This window comes from Melanaphis sacchari, unplaced genomic scaffold, assembly GCF_002803265.2.
Source record: "Melanaphis sacchari strain LSU unplaced genomic scaffold, SCAv2.0 Contig1839_pilon_pilon, whole genome shotgun sequence".
Classification (NCBI taxonomy): Eukaryota; Metazoa; Arthropoda; class Insecta; order Hemiptera; family Aphididae; genus Melanaphis; species Melanaphis sacchari.
The window spans coordinates 257-8,051 of NW_020270875.1; the positions used below are offsets into that span (position 1 = coordinate 257).

Here is a 7,795-nt window from a genome sequence, read left to right on the forward strand (position 1 = left end):
TTATTAATAGTTAGTGAATATACATATGATGAATTATGTTATATTACTTGAAGGTTAAATTTTTGCTCAACATTTAAATACTGAAATATTAATTATCATTGACTTGTTATTTATTTAAACATTATAATAAATTACAAACAATACAACTCCACATTTATATATATAAAAATCTGGGAAGGATTTTTGAAAATAATTTGATGTAAATCATTCACGAAAATTTGATCAACTTAGAATAGAAACATTAACTATTTAAGAACTTTAATAAAGAATACTGATGAGACATGATACAATAATACATTTTGAGAATTATTTTAAAAGCCCTACTGAACTCGAATAATTATATTAGTGTACACATCAATAAATGTTGTTTCTTCTATAAAATAATAAAATTAAAAAGTCGCACTACTGATATTAATGGAATACGAGTCATAATGAGTGGATTATATAATTTATTTTAATATAAAATTAAGTGTTTTTAACTGAATCTGAAAGTGATAATTCATAATTACGTAAATTCTTCAAAACTTAAAGGTCCTCCAGAAGTATGTATAATAGTAATAAAAATATTGAAAATATTAAATATAAAATTTGTTCACAATTTTAAATACATACAAAAGATTTGATTTTTAAATTATATTTTATAACTATCAATACAATGTTCAATTAATAACAAAATATTAATTTTTGTATGTTTGTATAATAGTATTAAATTTACCTTAAACGCCAGATTTTGTTCTCTTCAAAAACTAAAATATAGTTGTCAGATACGGAGGACATCCGTTCTGTCAGAGTCGAGTCGACGAATGTTTCTAGATTTAATCAAATACCAAATATAAGGAAAGGCAAGGGCGTTAACGAAGACTGAGCGTTCAGCGGCTTACAGTTCACATCGGAGAGAAACAATAATTACGGCAACAGATAATTATCGCGTCTAAAACTTTTTAAGTTAATTCTGTCCATAGACGCATGAGGTATAATTTGAGGGTTTCACTGGATGATGAAAGATCATCCGCTGAAAGGCTTCATCATCAATAAATTTAATTTTCCAGTAAGTACATTACAAGATTTTGACAAGCTTGGAGAAGTTAATGATAATTTTAATTGAGTTAAGCTAAGTTGATAGAAAACATTTTTAAAAGCCTAATATTAATAGATAATTTTTTTTTTTAACTCGTTTAAGTAAAAAGTTATATGATAACTTTCAATTAACTTATTTACTTAAGTTTATACTTAACCTTTATATTTCAATTAATGTTGAATATAAAACTCTAAATTTTAAATGAAGGTATTTATCGTAATTTCAAAAATAGTGAGAAAATATTTTCAATTTTATTTCTAGCTCAATAAGATGTCATAATGCCAACTAGTTAATAACAGTTTTTATGTATATTATTATTTTATTAATTTATTAACAAAATCTGATGTATTTATATTTTTTTGGAATTCAAAATATTTATTTTTTTGCCTATTGTGTTTTTTGTAGCTCCTAAAGCTTCCGAGCCCTAAATATGATCATTACCCAAAACATAAATATCTAATTTGGTTATTTATGACAAAAATATTTTATAATATTATTATTTTTGGAAATTGTATATTTGTGATTTATACGTCGTAACATCTATCCATATATCATATTAGTTATTACTTATTAGTATTTTATATTTAATATTAATATTATTATTATTATTATTATTACAATAAATCCGTATATCACGGTTTATAATGGTTTACCTTTATGTATTTAATTAAGATTTTTTTACTGAACAATTCTGGTTAATGGAACAAGAAATCGGTCTTATTTCAATTTACTTCTTATTCTAGTAAATGTTTAAGCGATAAGTATTATTAATCAATAATAATTTAATTATATTTATTATTTTATTATTTATAAAATAACGTAACTTGAATATGATTATAAGTTACTTGTTGTTTATTAAGTTAATGATAATTATACTTAAAAAAGTTAATTTAATAAGTTAAAATTAACTTAACTTTAACATCTTAACTCGTTTATGCCCAAGCTTGATTTTTGAGAGTTAAAATAATTATTTATATATGTGTTTGCATCAAACTTCTAAGATTTTACGACGAAATCATTTGTATCGTAGTGATGTTACAGAAAAGATAGAAACTGTATTGTTAAGAATAATTTTAATGTTTATATATAATGTGGACTGTGGAATGTTATAACATTATATTATATTAGTTTTTATTACATATTGTAAACTGATACGTATTCGACAACAGGCGAGTAAGACTCCCTTCTACATACGATTGGTTTAAGGAATTTGCTAAATAAACCCTCTTAGGACGGACGACCAGCTCGTATGTGTAAACTCGGACACATATCGTCAGCATAGTTCTGTTCTTCTGTTTTACTTAACGGTTGTAGAATGTTATAATAATAGCTAAATAAAGGGTATAATTTTAAGCCATAGTAATTTCATCTCGTTTATTTATTTGTTGCGGAATCGCCAAGTGCGCGTCCATAACAGTATCGACAATACTATAAGAAAGCCTTTCTTATAGTAGTTCAATATCTTTTCTAATCCAACTTAACCGAATCCGTCAGTTATACGGTTTAACTCACAGATTTTCCTGGTGACTGTGACGCAGTGTGAATGTATGTTAATAATAACTTGTCTAAATGTCATTACTTACTTATTATTCATATTAATTTGTCACGCATAACATCGATCATTGTTGTGATTGTTCTAACTTTGACTTTGGTAAACTTTGTTATAAATATTACTAAAAATTGCAGTATTGGTCAATTATATAACAATGTCAGTATTCAAGCTTGAAAGTAATTATTAAATACTTAGATTTAAAACGTGAATAAAAACACTATAGGTTATACTGCAACCTTTTTACAGTGCACTGCGCATAGCTATTTAAATATCGTAAGTATTCATGTAGGTAGTTGAAAACTGTAATGAAGTGATTAATATTTTAGTGTCTTTAAATACGTTAATATTTTATTTTCGTCTTCATCTTGTTGGAAACTTTTATATACGTAGAAGCAAATATTAACTACGCAACCAAATTCTAAAAAGCTATTAAAACACTACTAAAAGGTTATTTTCATGATTTATATATCTACCATTTTTTAAATATTTCAAGATGTAAATGAAAACTCAAAATACAAGAAATTCAACAAGTATTTTGAAAAATACGTAAATAGTAAAAAAACTTTTATTTTAACTATTCTGTGAAATGTTATAATTCATAAAATATAATGAGAAGCCCATAATTTTAAATTGGGATATTATAAATCAGATCCTGTCCATTATAGCCTTACTGAATTTATTCCCATCCCAATTTTGAAAAGTGAATCTGAAAATATATTATTTATAAAATGATTAATAATCAATAGTAAAATTTAATTATCTGAACTGAAAATAATAAATTAATAATTTTTTTAAACCTGTGATAAATTAATTATACGATTTTATACCAAATTTATACGTATATACTTTCTGAATATTTAAAGTACTATAAATTCTATAAAATAATTAACTAATTGTGAGGAACAAATAACAAGGTTTAATTTTACAAGCAGTCTTGTAATAGAACGTATACCTTAAATATAGTATTTGTCGTGACACACATGACTAAACATTTTGGAACACTAGAACCCTAAATTATTTAATGAAATACAAAAAATATCTTATTAACAGTATATATTTTAAATCATATAGTTATCATATTAAGTATCGGATTATTTTCATTGTTTTTTTGAAGGGTAGAGGAGGTTAAATTGTTAAAGACTTAGAATCACTAGTCATCCCTCTATATTTATACCTATGCTAAATACAGGTACAGTAGAACATCTATTACCCAAACCTCTTTTATACGAATCCTCTATTATCCGAACTACAATTAGCGTATCCGAACGTTAAAACTCGTTGAAGGCGTTGAAGCACTCGTATTGATAGTTTTGTTAAAAAAATTTAATAAACATGTTCCTATGTATGTAATGTACTTCTAATAATGTAATGTATGAAATTCTAATAAAATATTAACAATAGCAATAATAATAATAATAATACAAATCTTTACAAAAAAAATCACAAATGTTGCAACTTTTAATGTTGTTTGTCGTTTTTCCCGGAACTCGTTGATCAGGCTTAACGAGTTTTTAAATACATGACTGACTGTTGTGAAAGATTGAAAAGCTGGTTATAAATCCAACTTAAAAAATTAATAAAAATGAAAATGTCAAAACGCAAATGCAACATTGACGTTTTAATAAATCCATCTAAATTGTTGAAGTACCTAAATAATTTTCTCGGTTGTCACCTCTATTAACAATCAATGAGTAAATTATATTTTGATAGGTTCCTAGTTGCTTTTCCTCTTATTTTTATATTCAACTGTGAATTCTTATTTATTCTTCCTGAATAATTCATAATAATTTATACGATTAAATTACATTTCAAAAAATGTATATGTAGGTACCCTTAATACGTTATATTTGTGTGATAGTTTATGTTTTATGTTCATAAACATAGAAAAACTACAATCATTAAAAGAGTACCTACATTATTAACAATTTATTATGAAATAGTACCAACCCTATTAATAATAATTTTGGTGAAAAACTACAGGTTATAAATAAACACCAAATTGCAAACGATTATTTTACAAACACATCACAAAAAATGTGTATAACCATAATATAAAACATATGTGTAGGTATAAAAACTAATACGTAATAAAAATTAATGAATTATTTTGTAAATAGTAGATATTAAACAACAAAATTTAAATTATGTCACAAGTAGTGTAAAAAGTGGATTTCTAAAGCCATCACTAACACTCACTACCCACCTCTCCACTGTTTGCCCTGATGGTGGTTTCAGAATTCACCTTTTTATACAACTGTCACAAGCATTTATAAGTTTAGTTCAATTAATGATAAAGAAATAATAAACCTGTAAAAATCCTAAAAATAATCTAATTTTATTGGAATGTATGGTATTATCACTATTATCTACACTAAAAATTTTCAAATTAAATAATAAGTGTATTCTATACTTGATAATTATTTAACAATTATCATACATTTTTAGTTTAACCAAATAAATTATCAATATCTATTGAGACAAAATACTTTTAAATTTTATTACAAACATTTACATTACATTTATTTTAATTAAACAAACTACAAATAAGAGATAAATCAAAACTTTAAAATTACTTCCTAATCTCATAAAACAAGTATACATTGAATATTGTTTAATGTACATTCCGAAAAATACAGAACCACTAATGAATTATGAAAGGAACTATTAAATTGCATATTATTGTTATTATTATTATTATTTATTTTATACCTACTGTGACTGTGATATAAATTATGATTTATAACTGATGAATGATAATAAACTATAAGTTAGCGTATACCTATAATGCATACATTTTCAGTTAGTATATACCTATAATAGATGAATTTTCTTTTAGGTATACGCATAAATCCAAAAATAGTGATACCAGTGTATACTATCCAATACACCACTGTAGAAAGGGCGATTAAAGTATATAGTATAGACAGTATAGTATAGATTGGATGAACTTTTATCTAATTTGTAGGTGGTAACGAGTCGTTGAATCAACCACCCCTTATTCTATGATAGTGTAATAGTGTTTGTATTCGGATGGCCACTTTACTCGTAGATGCAGTGGCGCAATTATCGGGAGTGTTAGGTGTGCAATTCACAGGGGCCCCCGGTCTTGAGGGGCCCCTAGATTAAAAATCTCATATACGATATGCCCACTATATTTTTTAACATATATATATATATTATATAATTTGTTTTAATATAATAAATAATAATATCTTTATTCTTTTGAATTTAGATTACGAGTACCTATACGAGAATGCATTGTACCTAATGCAGTATAGGTAGGTACTGAAATGCCCAAATGCGGGTATAGAGTATAGACTACTATAATTGAAACTTTTTTTATTGTTATACATAATATTATGTTGGTGTGTGTAGTGTGTAAGTTATGACTCGTAACAAAGTGTATGGCGATAAAAATACATAAAAACCTTTCTATTTATGGAATTATTGTAATGATATAATATGATAAAAATATTAGAAATCAAGATAGATATATTATCGAATTAGTTTATTACTTCATACTTATTGGTTATAGAATATAGATGGCTAGTCTGCCTACAAGTATTAAGTTTTATGTTTATTAAAACATTTACAATTTTAAGATTGTCATTTATTTTTTTAAATTTAAATTTAATTTGTTTTTTATAAGTAAAAACACTAAAAACTAAATGTCTTCAAGGCAACATTTGAGTGGGGCTTCAAAACGAAAACTAAAATTAAGAAAATATGAAGAACTCAAACAATTGAAGGGCTCATTAGATAATTTTATAAGACCAATATTATCTAATTTAAAAACATCGAATGATAATCGAAACACTGAATCTATCAATAATGGTATGTTTTAAATAATAATACTTAATATTTTAATTTGTTACAATCAATGTAAAAGCGCTATATAGCCATAGGTACTATACAACATTATTTGTTGAAAAATTTTTTGTAAACAAAAATTTCTGTTTTTTATTTTAATTTTAAAATAAAGTAATAAAATATAATAATTAAGCATTATTTAAAATTATATAAAATATATAAAATGTATGGGATAGTTGTAATGTTGACGACAGTACAGATAATGACAATACAAATTGTGTAACTGAATTGATTGAATCTGTTGTTGATATTGACATTTGACATAGTTAATGTTACTGATATTGAAAAAAATAGCTCATACAAGTTTCCTTGATAAATATAAATTAAATTATTTAATTTCATATCACTTTAATTTTTAATTTTTGATTTTTTAATAGAATTAAATTTAAATAATGAATATCCAACTGATAGAGTTCATTTTAATGAAGATATCAATGATAGCTATATTAAAAGATCTATTTTGGCTTATGGACCCTGTCAACCAAGTATAGTTTTTCCTAGTAGTACTCATGAATATGGTAATACCTATAAATTCTCATCTTACTTTTACTCAATGACTTCAAAATCTGGTGTAAAAGTTCAGAGGTTTTGGTGGTGTTACTCAATTAGACTGAATGTAGCCTATTGTGAAACATGTTGGTTATTTGCCAACCGACAGTATTCATATAATAATACTGAATGGATTAATGGAGTTAATGACTGAAGACAATTAACATTTAAAATTGATAAACATGAGAAATCTGTTCAACATATTAATGCTGGGAATATTTGTTATAACTGGGAAAAAAATTATACAATAGACAAAGTTACAGAAAAAACAATATTCAGATAAAGCTACCTATTGGAGATAAGTCCTAACACGAATAATTAAAGTGATTTTATCATTAATAGCTGGGAACACAGCACTCAGAAACATGAGCACAAAAATAATGAAGGTTTAATTACAAGTGAAGGTAAATAATTTAAATTATATTGGTCATCGTGACATAAATGTGAAACATATATTAATAATAATATTATTAATGTGAAAAATATTGCAATTATTAATATATTATAAAACATGGATAGGTAGGTATATAAGATAATATTTTTTATTTTATTATTACAAGTAATTTCATGAGGACTATAAAGCTTTTATCAGAGTTTGACTCTATAATAAACATTTTGTTAAATGATGAAAAAAAAAAATTAAGTACCTTAGTCGGAAAGTGCAAAATAAAATAATTGAAATATTAGCTACAAGTACACGGAGATTACTATGTAAAGAAATAGAAAATGCCCAGTGTTTTTCAATT

At 24.8% G+C, this 7,795-nt stretch overlaps 1 pseudogene; it reads left to right on the plus strand.

Annotated features, from left to right (window-relative positions):
- The first annotated feature begins 6,888 nt into the window (after positions 1–6,888).
- Positions 6,889–7,441, plus strand: LOC112592651 (annotated as a pseudogene).
- The last annotated feature ends 354 nt before the right edge of the window (positions 7,442–7,795 follow it).